Genomic DNA, 15075 nt, shown 5'->3' on the forward strand with positions numbered 1-15075 from the left:
TGCAAAAGCAGTCTTAAAGGGGGTAAATTTATGGTACTAAATGCCCACATCAAAAAATCACAAAGAGGCTCGGAGCCTGTAGCTCAGTGTTTAGAGTGCCCGCCACATACACTGGGGCTGGCAGGTTCGAACCTGGCCCAGGCCTGTTAAACAACAATGACAACTACAGCAAAAAAATAGCCGGGTGTTGTGGGGTGCCTATAATCCCAACTACTTGGGAGGCTGAGGCAAGAGAATCACTTAAGCCAAAGAGTTTGAGGTTACTGTGAGCTGTGATGCCATGGCACTGTACTGAGAGAGACAAAATGAGACAACTTTGTCTCAAAAAAAAAAAAATAATAATAAATAAATAAGGCTCAGAGTCTGGGCCCACCAAACAACAATGATGGCTGCAACCAAAAAATAGCCAGGCGTTGTGTCAGGTGCCTATAGTCCCAGCTACTTGGGAGGCGGAGGCAGGAGAATCTCTTGAGCCCAGGATTTGGAGGTTGCTGTGAGCTGTGATGCCATGGCACTCTACCCAGGGTGACAGCTTGAGGCTCTGTCTCAAAAAATAAATAAATAAATAAAAATAATAATAACAAAAATAAAATAAAATAATTAGAAACAGCGCCAGTTAGCAGTCTAATGATTCATGTCAAAGAACTGGAAAAGGAAGAGCAATCCAATCCCAAAACCATCAGAAGAAAATAAGTATCTGAAGTCAGATCCAAACTAAGTGAAATCAAAAACAAAAGAACCATTCAGAAAACTAATGAAACAAAAAATTGGTTCTTTGAAAAAATAAATACAATTGATAAACCCTTGGCCAGATTAACCAGAAACAGTAAAGTAGAATTCTAATAAGTTCAATCAGAAATGGAAAAGGGTAAATGACAACAAATATCACTGAAATACAAAAGATCGTCATGAATACTACAATAATCTCTATGCCCAGAGATTTGAAAATGTGGAGGAAATGAAACAAATTCCTGGCATCACACTACCTCTCTAGACTCAACCAAGAATAAATAGAACTTTTCACAAGACCAATATTCAGTGCAGAAATCGAAACAACAATAAAAAGGCTTCCAACAACAACAAAAAAGTCCTAGGTCAGATGGTTTCACATCAGAATTGACCAAACCTTCAAAGCGGAAATTGTACCTATACCGAAGAATCTATTCCAAAACCTTGAGAAGGAAGGAGTCCTCTCCAACTCCTTCATCAAAGTAAATAACCTGATAACAAAACTAGGAAAGAATACAACAATGAAAAGGACTTCAGACCAATATTATTAATGAATATTGTCATAAAAATACTCAATAAAATCTTAGAAGATAGAATTTAGCTATGCATCAGAAAAATGATTTATCACAACCAGTTGGGCTTTATCCCAGGCATGCAAGGATGGTTCAACATATGCAAATCTATAAACATAATTCATTATATAATCAGAAGCAAAACTAAAGACCATATGATCCTCTCAATAGATGCAGAGAAAGCATTTGACAGAATTCAGCATCATATTTTGATCAGAACATGTATGAAAATTGGCATAGAGGGGACATTCCTTAAAATGATAGAGGCCATCTACAATAAAGCCACAGCCAACATCACATCAAATGGAAAAAATCTGAAATCATTCCTACTTAGAACTGGATCTAGATAAGGATGTTCACTATCACTACTACTATTCAGTATATTCCTGGAAGTCCTAGCCAATGTGTCCAGATAAGGCAAGGATATCAAGGTTATCTAAATGGGGACAAAGGAGTTCAATATCACTCTTTGCTGATGACATGATCTTATTTATTGTTTATTTTGAGACAGAGTCTCACTTTGTTGTCTTTGGTAGAGTGCCATGGTGTCATAGATCACAGCAACCTCAAACTCTTGGTCTCAAGTGATTCTCTTGCCTCAGCCTCCCAAGTAGCTTGGACTACAGATGCCAGCCACAACACCTGGCTATTTTTAGAGATGAGGTCTTGCTCTGACTCAGGCTAGTCTCGAACTCATGAACACAGGCTATCCACCTGCCTTGGCCTCCCAGAGTGCTAGGATTACAGGTGCGAGCCACTGCATCTGGCCTGTGATATGATCTTATACTTAGAAAACCTCAAGTTCTCAACTATGAGACTCCTGGAGGTGATCAAGAATTACAGTAATGTCTCAGGGTATAAAATTGATGTACACAAATTAGGAGCATTCATATATGCCAACAACAGCTAAGCTAAGAAGAAAATCACAGATACAATACTGTTCACAATAGCATCAAAGAAAATGAAATATCTTGGAATATAGTTAAACGATATGGAGGATCTCTAGAGAGAACTATGAAACACTGAGAAAAATAGCAGTGGATGTTAACAGATGTAAGAACATATTATGCTCATGGCTTGGAAGAATCAACATTGTCAAAATGTTGGTACTTCCCAATGCAATCTACAGATTCAATGCAACCCCCATTAAAATACCAATGTCATATTTTGAAGATCTTGAAAAAAATAGTTTTATGTGTTGTATGGAACCACAAGAAACCCTTACTAGCCAACACAACTCTTTAATATAAGAACAAATCTGGAGGTGTCACTTTACCAGACTTCAGACTATATTCCAAGTCTATAGTGATTGAAAACAGCATAGTATTGGCATAATAATAGAGCCATAGAATCTATGGAACAGAACAGAGACTCTAGAAATGAAACCAGCCTTATATGGGCATCTGATCTTGGATGAAGCAAACAAAAACATACACTGGGGAAAGATTCCCTATTCGATAAATTGTGCTTGGAGAACTAGTTAGTCACATGGAAAAACTGAAGCTGGACCCACACCATTCACCACTTATAAAAATTAAATCACAATGGATAAAGATTTAAATCTTAGATACAAAACTATAAAAATCCTAGAGTAAAGTGTGGGAAAAACTCTTAATCTTACCGGCCTAGGGAAAGAATTTGTGAAGAAGACCCCACTGGCAATCACAGCAATCACCCAAATAAATAAATGGGGTCTGATCAAGTTAAAAAGTTTTTGCCAAGCTAAGGACATTATCAACAAAGCAAATAGACAACCTTCAGAATTGGAGAAGATATTTGCATGCTATGAATCCAACAAAGGGCTAATAACCAGAATCTGAAAAGAACTCGAGAAAATCAAGAAGGAAAGAACAAATAACCCTGTTAAAAACTGGGCAAGAGACATGAACAGAGGGCAGACAAATGGTCAATAAACACATGAGAACAGGCTCATCATCTCTAATCATCAGAGAAATGCAAATCAAAACCTTTTTGAGAGATCACCAACCCCCAGGGAGAATGGCCCACATTACAAGTTCTCAGTGCAACAGATGGGTTTGGGGAGAAGGGAATACTCATCCACTGTTGGTGGGACTTCATTCTAGTTCAGCCTCTATGGAAAGAATCATGGAGAATTCTCAAAGAACTAGAATTAGACCTACCATTTGATCCTGCAATTCCATTACTAGGTATCTACTCAAAAGGAAAAGAGACATTTTACCATAGGACATCTGCACTTGAATGTTTATAGCAGCACAATTCACAATCACAAAGATATGGAAACAATCCAAGTGCCCTTCAATACATGAATGTATTAATAAATTGTGTTATATGGAATACTATTGGCATACTGTTCCATATGGAATACTATTCAGTTATGAAAAAAGAGATTTTTTTTTTATCTCTTGCAACAACCTGGACAGAATTGGAGAATATTATCCTAAGCAAAGTATCATAAGAATGAAAAAATAATCATTACATGTACTCAGTACCAAACTGAAACTAGTGGATTAACAACTAGATACCCTCATGAGAAAAAAACTAAATTAAATTTAGATAAGGGACTCGGCACCCGTGGCTCAAGTGGCTAAGGCGCCAGCCACATACACCTGAGCTGGTGGGTTCTAATCCAGCCCGGGCCCACCAAACAACAGTGACGGCTGCAACCAAAAAAATTGCTGGATATTGTGGCAGGTGCCTGTAGTCCCAGTTACTTGGGAGGTGGAGGCAGGAGAATTGCTTGAGCCCAGGATTTGGAGGTTGCAGTAAGCTGTGATGCCACGGCACTCTACCCAGGACAACAGCTTGAGGCTCTGTCTCAAAAAAAAAAAAAAAATTCAAATAAGGGGCAGGGGAAAGGTTCAGCAAGTTCCCAACCAATGGGTACATTGCATGGGTATGTGGCACACTTCCTGGGTGAAGGACACAACTACAGTGTGGACTTTAACCTTACAAAAGCAATTTATGTAACCCAATTGTTTGTACCCCCATATTAACCTGAAGAAAAAAAGAACTAAAGAAAGGAATAGTGAAAATAGCCTGCAGTAACCACTTAGATTTATGCAACAGCTTGTCTAAATAATTCCAAGTTGGTGTGCTTCCAACTATCCTCTCCTTATCACTTTAGTCTCACTTACATTTTAAAGACCTGCTACTGATGATGTTTAGTAATTATGTAATTGATGAAAAAGATATGTAGGTAGTCTGTAATTCAGCAAGAAGAATAAAAACCTACTTCCATTTTTTTTTTGAGAATTAGCTGTGATGTGGCACACACTTGTAGTTCCAGCTACTTGGGAGACTTTAGCCCAGAAGTTTGAGATAGCCCCTCTGTAAGCAATAATGTATATCTGACTTCCTTCTGGTTTTGAGTTTGCAGTAAAACCTCTTCAATTTGCTTGAACTTGGAATGTATCTTGCAGAAATAATGGGGAGGACTGGTGGTCATCACTTAAAGATGCCTGAGGCAAAGAAACATAGTTGTAATGCCACACTATGGGTCTCTGACTCTAATAATCTTTGTAAGATCTAGAAAATTGATTATGAACACATACACACAAAAAGGATTAAATGGAAATGAGAAGCTGATGCCAAATATAGTGCATTGGACAGTTATATGAAAAGCTTGTTTCTTATAAGGTAAAAATTGACAATGTTTTTCATTATGGCCAGTTAAATCTTTAATCCATGTCTCAGAAGGTATAGAGATCCAAGAATTGGGGACTTCTGGAATTCTTAAGTTGTAAACACATGAAGAAAACCCATCTCGGCTGGGAAAGCTGAGTGACTGAATAGGGAAAGAGACAACTCCAGCAGTCTAGGCCCCAGGGAAGCAGCCATCATTGGAAAGAGAAGGTAGTGGGAGCAACACAAAGTGGCTTTCCTTCTCAAGATCTCAAGAGACTCAGTAATGCAAAATTATGACTGTACTTGCTAAAACTGAAATTTGTCTTTATCACTTCTCCCTTCCTGTCATGTTATATTTCTGCTGATGACAGAAAATGAAATTGCCATTTTTAAGGTCAGTCGTCACTTTCAGTTTCAAACATCTCTCTCTTGTTAAACTCAGATATCTGTCTCTCTGCTGGAGGAGGGTGTTAAATTGCCCTCTGAAACCACCCTATAGAGGCTTGTGTCTTAGCCATCTGTGCTGCTATAACAAAATACCTAAGAGTGGGTAATTTGTAAAGGATAGAAATTTATTTCTTACAAATTCTAGAGGCTGGGAAATCCAAGATGAATGTGCTGGCTCTGTGTCTGTAGAGGGCTGCTCTGTGCTTCCAACGTCCTCACCGTGACCAAAGGCAAAAGGACCTTCTGCCTTTTATAAGGGTGCCGATCCCATTCATGAGGGTATAGTTCTCATGACTTAGTCACCTCCCAAAGGCCATAGCTTCTAATACTGTGACTTAGGGAATTAAGTTTCAACATGAATTTTGGAGGGACATCACTCAAACCATAGCAGCCTGAGTACTACTAGCCTTCTTCCCAGATGTGTCCGGCACTACATCTTCACTCCAGCCTCAGGCTTCTTTAGATTTCTAGTCATTCCAGAACTTTGAGTCTGGGCCATGTAGGGTTTTAGGAATAGGAGGTCTGACAATTCAATTGATGAACTTACCACCATGTACTTACATTGGCAGCATTGTACAACTCAGTGAGGTTTCATGACCTTGGGATATCAGCATCTCACATTTGTGTTTATGTGTGTGGTGGAGTCTCACTTGGTGGCATTCATTATTGTTGTGTATTTTTGTGTTCCCTTGTGAGAGCAAAGTAAATTCTTTTTTTTTTCTTTTTTGAAACAGAGTCTCAAGCTGTTGCCCTGGGTAGAGTGCTGTGGCGTCACAGCTCACAGCAACCTCAAACTCTTGGGCTTATGCAATCCTCTTGCCTCAGCCTCCCAATTAGCTGGGACTACAGGTGCCCACCACAACACCTGGCTATTTTTTGGTTATAGTTGTCATTGTTGTTTGGTGGGCCTGGGCTGGATTCAAACCTGCCACCTCTGGTGTATGTGGCTGGTGCCTTAGCCACTTGAGCTACAGGTGCTGAGCCAGAGCAAAGTAAATTCTTGTCAAACTTGGCAAGAGTGGGAGTGAAATCAGGGACAAAATATTTTAGTTCAAGTTATGGGGGTAAAGCCATGAAGAAAACTACAATGTACAAATAGATTTAACATTTTTTTGAGGCGAGGAAAAGTGTCACTGATGAAGAGAGGTCAGGGTTGCCAGTAATGTTGCAAAACTTCATTGAATTGTGCATGAAAATGGTCAGCTGACTGTGAGAAGCATACCAGACCAAACAAACATGGAGAAATTGTTAGGCAAATCTTCACTGAAAATATTGGCATGAGAAAGGTGGGGTTCTTGTATCACAACAATGCCCCAGCTCACACAGCACTGTCTGTGAGGGAGTTTTTAGTCAGTAAACAAATAATTGTATTGGAATACCTCCCTACTCAACTCACCTGATCTGGCTCCCAATGAGGTTTTTCTTTACCTCAAGATAAAGGAATTTTTTTTTTTAATTATTATTATTTATTTTTTGCAGTTTGGCTGGGGCTGGGTTTGAGCCTGCCACCCTCGATATATGGGGCTGGCACCCTACCCACTGAGCCACAGGTGCTACCCTCACGATAAAGGAAAGATTGAAAGGAAGACGTTTCGATGATATTCAGGACATGAAGGGTAATTTGATGATAACTCTGAAGGCCATTCCAGAAAAACAGTTCCAAAATGTTCAAAGGGTAGACTGGGCACCCAAGGGGAGTACTTCAGAGATGACCTTAGTGAAATTCAACAGTGAAGTATGAAGCACTTTTTCTTGCATCAGTTTGTAAATTTAGTTGTCAGAACTTGTGTCCTGGCCACCATTTTGTTGTTGTTTTAGAAGAGAAATTTCTTTGAGAGGCAAATGCTCTATGTAAGCTACACCTGGGACAGTGAGGCATGTTGACCTCTGCTAGACCCTAATGTCTCTAATGGGTACTGGTCTGACCACCTGCAGAATGTGTTCTCCTGGTAAATACTATGTTGCTTCATAGGACAGAGCACATAATTAGCCTTTTGAAATTCATGCTTTGACTTTATTAGGGAATGAAAAAAGAAAACAAAGAGGAGCATTGCTAGAGGCAGAACTGGTGTGCTGATTTTATATGGTGAAAGGCTCAACCACAACTTGGACTTTACCTAAAAATGCAAACAGTGTAACCTAATTGTGTGTACCCTTACATTAATAAGAAATAAAAAATAAATAAATAGCAAGAGGGGCAAGATGGCTGACTAGAGGCAGCTTTCATCTGAAATTCTCATCTAGAAGGAAGAAAATTGGACTGAAGCAAACTTGGAGTAGTTGAAATTGGGGGGGTAGATTGTAAGGTGAAGAAATCAAAGCACTTGGCATCCCCACTGAGACAAACTGCAAGGAAGAGGAGAAGAAAGAGGAAGGAAAAGGACAGAGCACACATATGGAGCAGATCAGACTGGAGGAGCCCAGAGAACAGAAGGGTAAGGGGGATGACTGAGGAACTCTCCAGGAGCAGTGAAACACAGGAGCTCTCACCCCATGGGAGAGTCCCACAAAGTACAAAAAGTTTGTTTTCTGGCATTTAGGAATATCTGCCTTTAGGTCTCTATCTTGCTGGGGAGACCTTTTCCCTGCCCTCTGGAGTGGCTGTGCCTGGCATCTGTGCCTAGTAGGCCCCTTCCGGTGTTCAGCCCCTGACTTTCCTTCTGCCAACTTGGAGAGAGACAGGCCTAGCTTCAGGTGACCCTGCCCTAGGAAGGTCCAGGAAGCAGACCACAGGTGGCAGATGCCCTGTCACAGCTTTCAGATGAGGGCCTCAATGTATCCAGTCCATTGTAGCCAGGACTTTGGTGAAAAACCATAGCTTTTTAAATTTGTTTGTGCAAGGGGTATTGGCATCATGGGGTGGGAACTTGGGCAATAACAGTTGGGTAGTCTGTGAATTCCCCACCTATACCCACCAGCGGTGGGAGCCATAGTGGGTAAAATCTAAAACAGCAGGGACTTTGGTGAAAAACTGTGGCTCTTTTAAACTCAATTGAGGGTGAGCTGTTACTAGGACAGAAATAGTTTGGCATGCTAACTGGGAGATGCACCCAGCATTGGAGCCTCTTGGAGGTCCACCCCTCAGCAACACTCACCAAACTTGGAGAAAGCAAGTCCTGACCTCAGAGAGTCTCAAACTGCAGCCCTGGCAGGGAGGTTGGGGAGGCTGTGTATGGATAGGGCCACAGGTATAAGCTCCAGCTCATTTGAACAGTCATTGGTGAAGTAGTGGTGCGCTCCATATCCTGGGGACTCTGGATTTGATCTCAGCCTTCCAGTTTCAGTTGCCAAATAGGTCCCTGGGTGCTGACTAAGGGTGCCCAAAGAAATTATCTCTTGGGCAGTGCCCATAGCTCAGTGGGTAGGGTGCATGCCATATACACTGAGGCTGGCGGGTTCAAACCTGGCCCAGGCCAGTTAAAACAACAATGACAACTGCAAAAAAAAAGAAAGAAAGAAAGAAAAAGTTGGGCCTTGTGGCAGGTGCCTGTAGTCCCAGCCACTTGGGAGTCTGAGACAAAGAATTGCTTAAGCCCAAGAGTTTGAGGTTTCTGTGAGCTGTGACGCTATGGCACTCTACCCAGGGCTACAGCTTGAGACTCTATCTCAAAAAGAAAATAAAGAGAGAGAGATTATCTTTTAATAACTATTTAGGGACAACCTAACATTCCAGCTTAAAAAATAGAATAAATATATAAATAAACTGAAAATACACATGGGGAGCAACACTGGCAACATGAAAAATCATAGCAAATCAACCCCTCTAGGACATTTCAAAGGTGATACAGCTGAAAATAGCATCAGTAGAGAAATTGTTGAAATTACAAAAATAGGAATCAGAATATGTATGGCAAATAAGATGAATGGAATTGAGAAGATGAAAAAAGAAGTCCAAAAACTCTGTCAAGAATTTAGTGAAATTAAAGATCAAATCACATCACCAAGGATCTGGACATAATTCGGAAGGATATAGCAGAGCTTAGGGAATGGAAAGAGGCATTCAAGGAGTTTCAAAACACAATGGAGAGTCCCAGCAATAAAGTAAAACATGAAGAAGAGAGAATCTCTGATATCAAAGACAAGACTTTTGAACTAACCCAATCATTCAAAGAGGCAGAAAAAAAGAGAATAAAAGCAGAACTTTCCCCAAGATAGTTATGAGACTACTCCAAAAGACTGAACATCCCAATTATAGGGATTGCAGAAGGAGAAGAAGAGTGTCTTAATAGCATGGAAACTCTACTTCAAGACATCATGGAGAATTTTCCAAGCATTGCGAGAGACCTAGAAATCTAGATATTAGATAGTTTTAGAACCCCAACATGACTCAATTCAAACAAAATATCTCCTAGACTCATTGTAATTAAGTTGGGCGAAGTCAAAATGAAAGAGAATTTTGTGCAAGTAGCCAGGTGTGAGCAAAGTCTCATCTACAAGAGGAAAAATATCAGGGTGACAGTCGACCTTTCACCTGAATCTTTTCAAGGCAAAAGAGGGTGGTTATTGACCTTTAAACTTCTTAAACAAAATAATTTTCAGCCCAGGATACTGTATCCTATAAAACTAAGTTTTATATTCAGTGGAGAAATCAAATATTTTATTGACATGCAAATGTTGAGGAAATTCACCACAATAAGACCAGCTCTGCAGGAAGTACCCAGACCTGTTCTTCACCCTGAGCAACAAACACAATGGACCACCAGCTAAGTAAAGACACCCAGATTAAAGGGCAAAGCCTAGCTTCCACAATGGCATAAGGGGTAAAACCAGGCAATGGACCCCCACAAAACAAGATAAACAGCACTCCACCATACTTGTCAATTCTCTCAATGAATATGCATGGCCTGAATTACCCACTGAAGAGACACAGGCTGGCTTATTGAATAGAAAACACACAGCTGGCTATATATGTCGTCAGGAAACATGTCTATCCTTTAAGGATAAAACAAGATTTAGGGTGAAGGGATGGAAAACAATATTTCAGACAAATGGAAATCAGAAGAAAGCAGGTATTACAATCTTATTTACAGGTACAATTGTATTTAAACCAACAAAAATAAAGAAAGACAAAGATGGACACTATATACTGGTCAAGGGAACAATATGACAAGAAGACATTTCAATATTAAACGTCTATGCCACCCAACTTAAATGCTTCCAGATATATAAAATGAACCCTAAGTGGCCTGAAAAACATGATATCCTAAACACCATAATATCTGAAGATTTCAACACCCCTCTGACGGAGCTGGATAGATCCTCCAAATAGAAACTAAACAAAGAAGCAGTGGACTAAAACATGACCTTGGAACAAATGGGGTTAACAGACATTAACTAGAACTTTCCATCCTGACACAATTGAGTATATATTCTTCTTGTTAGCCCATGGATCATCCCCCAAAATCAATCATATCATATTGATCAAATCAAACATCAACAAATTCAAAAGAATAGAAATTATTCCCTGTATCTTCTTGGACCATCACAGAATAAAAGTAAAACTCAACTCCAACAGAAATCTTCATCCCTACATAAAGTCCTGGGATCTAAATAACCTTATGCTCAACAGCAGCTGGGTCAAGGAGGAGATAAAGAAGGAAATTAGATTTCTTTTTTTTTTTTTTTTTGTAGCCCTCCGTAGAGTGCCGTGGCCTCACACAGCTCACAGCAAACTCCAACTCCTGGGCTTAAGTGATTCTCTTGCCTCAGCCTCCCAAGTAGCTGGGACTACAGGCGCCTGCCACAATGCCGGCTATTATTTGGTTGCAGTTCGGCCAGGGCCGAGTTTGAACCCGCCACCCTCGGTATATGGGGCTGGCGCCTTACCGATTGAGCCACAGGCACTGCCCGGAAATTAGATTTCTTGAACAAAATGACAGTGAAGCTGCAAGCTATCAAAACCTGCAAAGGCAGTCCTAAGAGGGAAATTTATGACATTAAATGCCCACATCCAGAAAACAGAAAGAGAGCAAGTCAACAACCTAATGGACCATCTCAAGGAACTGGAAAAGGAAGAGCAATCCAAACCCAAATTTAGCAGAAGGAAAGAAATAACCAAAATTTGATCAGAGTTAAATGAAATTGAGAACATAAGAATCACTCAGAAGATCAGCAAGAGAAAACCAAGTTGGTTCTTTGAAAAATTAATAAAATTGATAAACTTTTGGCAGATTAACTAGAAATAGAAAAGTAAGATCTCTAATGTCCTGAATCAGAAATGAATAAGGGATGGCTAGGCACAGTGGCTCACGCCTATAATCCTAACACTCTGGGAGGCCAAGGCAGCTGGACTGCCTGAGCTCACAGGTTCAAGACTAGCTTAAGCCGAAGCAAGACCTCATCTCTAAAAATAGCTGGGCAATTGTGGGCACCTGTAGTCCCAGCTACTTGGGAGGCTGAGGCGAGAGAGTCACTTAAGCCCAAGAGTTTGAGGTTGCTGTGAGCTGTGACACAGGCGCGACCCAAAAAGGGTTCTGTCTTATTCTTTTGCATGTAGAAAGCCAGTTCTCCCAACATTATTTACTGAAGAGCCTGTCCTTTTCCCCTTGTGTCTTCTTGGTGGCCTTCTCAAAAATTAGTTGACTGTACATGTTTGGGTTTACTTATGGGCTTTATTCTGTTCTAGTGATCTATGTGTCTGTTTTAATAAAGGTGTGAATTTTTATTGAATATAAATTACCTTAAGTCACCTGGCTAAACAAGCAAAGAAAAATTCTTGTTCAGCTAATGAACATTTTTCTTTTTGACCATGTTTGATCTGGTCTCTCGTAGCTTTATCCTTTATCCTGAAGTCCTTGCTGCTCCTGCCTCAGCCCCTAACAGTGTACAGCACTTGGCTCACTGAAACTCAGGTTTGCTATCATGCCCTTACTTCAGTAGGAGTAGAGCCCTCTCTTTCATTGCTCAGAGCCATCTGTCCATAAATCTATAACAACAGCAGCAGTAGTAGGAACCAATACCGATCTCTGTACCAGTCTCAGTTCCAAAGGCCTCACGTTTATCTATTCATCTAGTCCTTCTGACAACCCTTTATGATTGTCCCCCATCTTGCAAATAAGGAAGCCGAGGCACGGAGATACTAAATCACTTGTCAACACCCTTCCACTGAACTTGGAAGCTCTTCCTTCCTGCTTCAGGAAGTGCCTTCAGCACTCACCCAGGAGGCTGAACATGCCTCTCACTGGCCAAGCTCTGCTGAAGTCAAGCCTTCCTCAGGCTGCTGTCCTGCAGCTACCGTGTAGAACTGCAAAAGCAGGCCTGTGTGTCTGTCCCTCCTCTAACTCCTAAAGGGTAACACTATTTGTTCATGCCTGGTACATACAAGCTGCTCCATAAATGTTAGTCAAACAGGTGAGCCAATAAGTCAGGGAGTGGAATTGGTGCCTTAAAAATACTACTTGGTGGAGAGAACCAAGTGCCTGCCTGCTGCCTCCAGGTGAGGGGAAGAGTATGTAATCTGGAGGGGATGAAGGGCAGGCAGTGCTCTGGATTCTTTCTTTCTTTCTCTCTCTTTCTCTTTCTTTCTTTCCTTTTTTTTTAGACAGAGTCTCAAGCCATCGCCCTGGGTAGAAAGCCCTGTTGTCATAACTCACAGCAACCTCTAACTCTTGGGCTCAAGAAATCCTCTTGCCTCAGTTTTTCTATTTTTAGTAGAGATGGGGGTCTTGGTTTTTGCTCACGCTGGTGTCAAACCCATGAGCTCAAGTAATCCATCACCTCGGCCTCTCAGAATGTTAGGATTACAGGCGTGAGCCACTGCACCTGGCCCCGTGCTCTGAATTCTTTACTCACCAACCACAGGCATATCCTTACTTTCACTTCTCTCACTGTCACTGAGGTAGTCATAGCACTCACAGGGCTGCTGGGAGTGCCAGAGGTAATGTAGATTGAGCAGCACCAATTTCACCCCCGACTAGATATTCCTGATCTTCCTTGTTGCTTCTACATGCTGTCTCAGAGGAGATGCAAGGTGAATTCAGCTACAAAACCCAGGCTTAGTTTTGAGAATACTATTGATTCTGTCTGGAAAATCCAGCTTTGTGAGTAACCATTAGTCTCCTTGCCTTTGCCTGTGATGCAAGTTTGTTCACTCCATGCTGAGACCACATCCTTCCTGCCCCTGCTGGGGATTTGACCACTATAAATTCATTGCATTTCCTCTCTGGCTGTTCCTAAGGCTGGCGTCTGGGTGAGTTCAGCTCCGTGGAGCAGGGTGGGTGAAAGGACTAGGGTAGCAATGGGGAGGGTGTGTTGAGGGGCAGAACTTGTCTTCGTTAATGGACTAGGAATTTCTTCTGCTCTTCAGCAATATTCGTGAAATATTCTTTTATGTTTATCATTATTTGGGCCCTTTTCTTTTTTTTTTTTTGAGACAGAGTCTCACTATGTCACCCTCGGTAGAGTGCTGTGGCATCCCAGCTCACAGCAACCTCAAACATTTGGGTTTAAGCGATTTTCTTGCCTCAGCCTCCCAAGTAGCTGGGACTAAACGCCTGCCAAAACGCCTGGCTATTTTCTTTGTTCCTCATTTTTTTTTTTTTTTTTTGGTAGAGACAGAGTCTCACTTTATTGCCCTTTGTAGAGAGCCGTGGCATCACACAGCTCTCAGCAACCTCCAACTCCTGGGCTTAGGCAATTTTCTTGCCTCAGCCTCCCAAGTAGCTGGGACTAAATGCCTGCCAAAACGCCTGACTATTTCTTTCTTCCTCATTTTTTTTTTGTAGAGACAGAGTCTCACTTTATTGCTGATGCCACAGCTCTCAGCAACCTCCAACTCCTGGGCTTAGGCAAGTCTCTTACCTCAGCCTCCCGAGTAGCTGGGACTACAGGCACCTGCCACAGTGCCCAGCTAATGCCTGGTTATTTTCTGTTGGAGTTGTCATTGTTGTTCAGACGACCCGGGGCCGTGTTCCAATCTGACACCCTTGGTGTATATGGCTGGTACTGTAACCACTGTGCTACAGGTGCTGAGCCCATTATTTGGGCCTTTATATTTGCAAATGTATGCATGTATGTGGGTGGGGAGAGGCACATGCGAGGATTTGGATTAAAGGAGCACAGAAGAGGGAATGTGAGTAGAAATATTGACGTGGTGGGAGCTGGGAGGGACTGCAGAGCTGGCACATCTGTCTGGAGACCAATTCCTCTAAGATACATAAGGGACATATCTGGGGGACTTATGAGATTGGGAGTAGAAAGGAGGTGGAACAGGGAGAGGTAAGTGAATTTGAAGTTTCTCAAATTATTGACCTGCAGTCACAGAAATTCCCATTTGGAGAGTGTTGCTGTTTTCTAGATCTTTTCCTTTCTTTTAGCATTACTATGGCTTTAGGTTGATGTGTTGCTTTGCCAAATGAGAAGGGAACAATTTCAAACAAAGCTAACTGGTTTATTCATCCAAACTCCAGGAGATATGGAAGATCTAAAGTATAGCATGTGATTCCTAATTTTTTGTGGAACTCAGAGTCGAGGTAGAAAAACTAGGTTGATAAATACTATAATAAAAAAATTTGTGATAGATGCCTGCAAAGTGTATTTGTCCTTTAGCCATCTATTTTATTGTCTTTGTTTATTTGTGAGTCTGAAATACCTAGTTAAGTGGTAAAACACAGTCTTATACCCCTGGTAGAGATCCTGACTCTGTTCCTTTTGGGCTGTCAACCCCTGAACGAGTTTCTTAGTTTCCTTAAGACACAGTCGCTACATCCATAAAATAGGGCTA

General features: G+C 41.3%; 1 protein-coding gene across 2 annotated transcripts in view; it reads left to right on the top strand.

Annotated features, from left to right (window-relative positions):
* The window catches only part of NLRP3 (NLR family pyrin domain containing 3), an 84788-nt gene that overhangs the window by 37304 nt on the left and 32409 nt on the right, over nucleotides 1-15075 (top strand). The gene's annotated exons all lie outside the window — the stretch shown is intronic.

Source organism: Nycticebus coucang, chromosome 20 (genome assembly GCF_027406575.1).
Source record: "Nycticebus coucang isolate mNycCou1 chromosome 20, mNycCou1.pri, whole genome shotgun sequence".
Classification (NCBI taxonomy): Eukaryota; Metazoa; Chordata; class Mammalia; order Primates; family Lorisidae; genus Nycticebus; species Nycticebus coucang.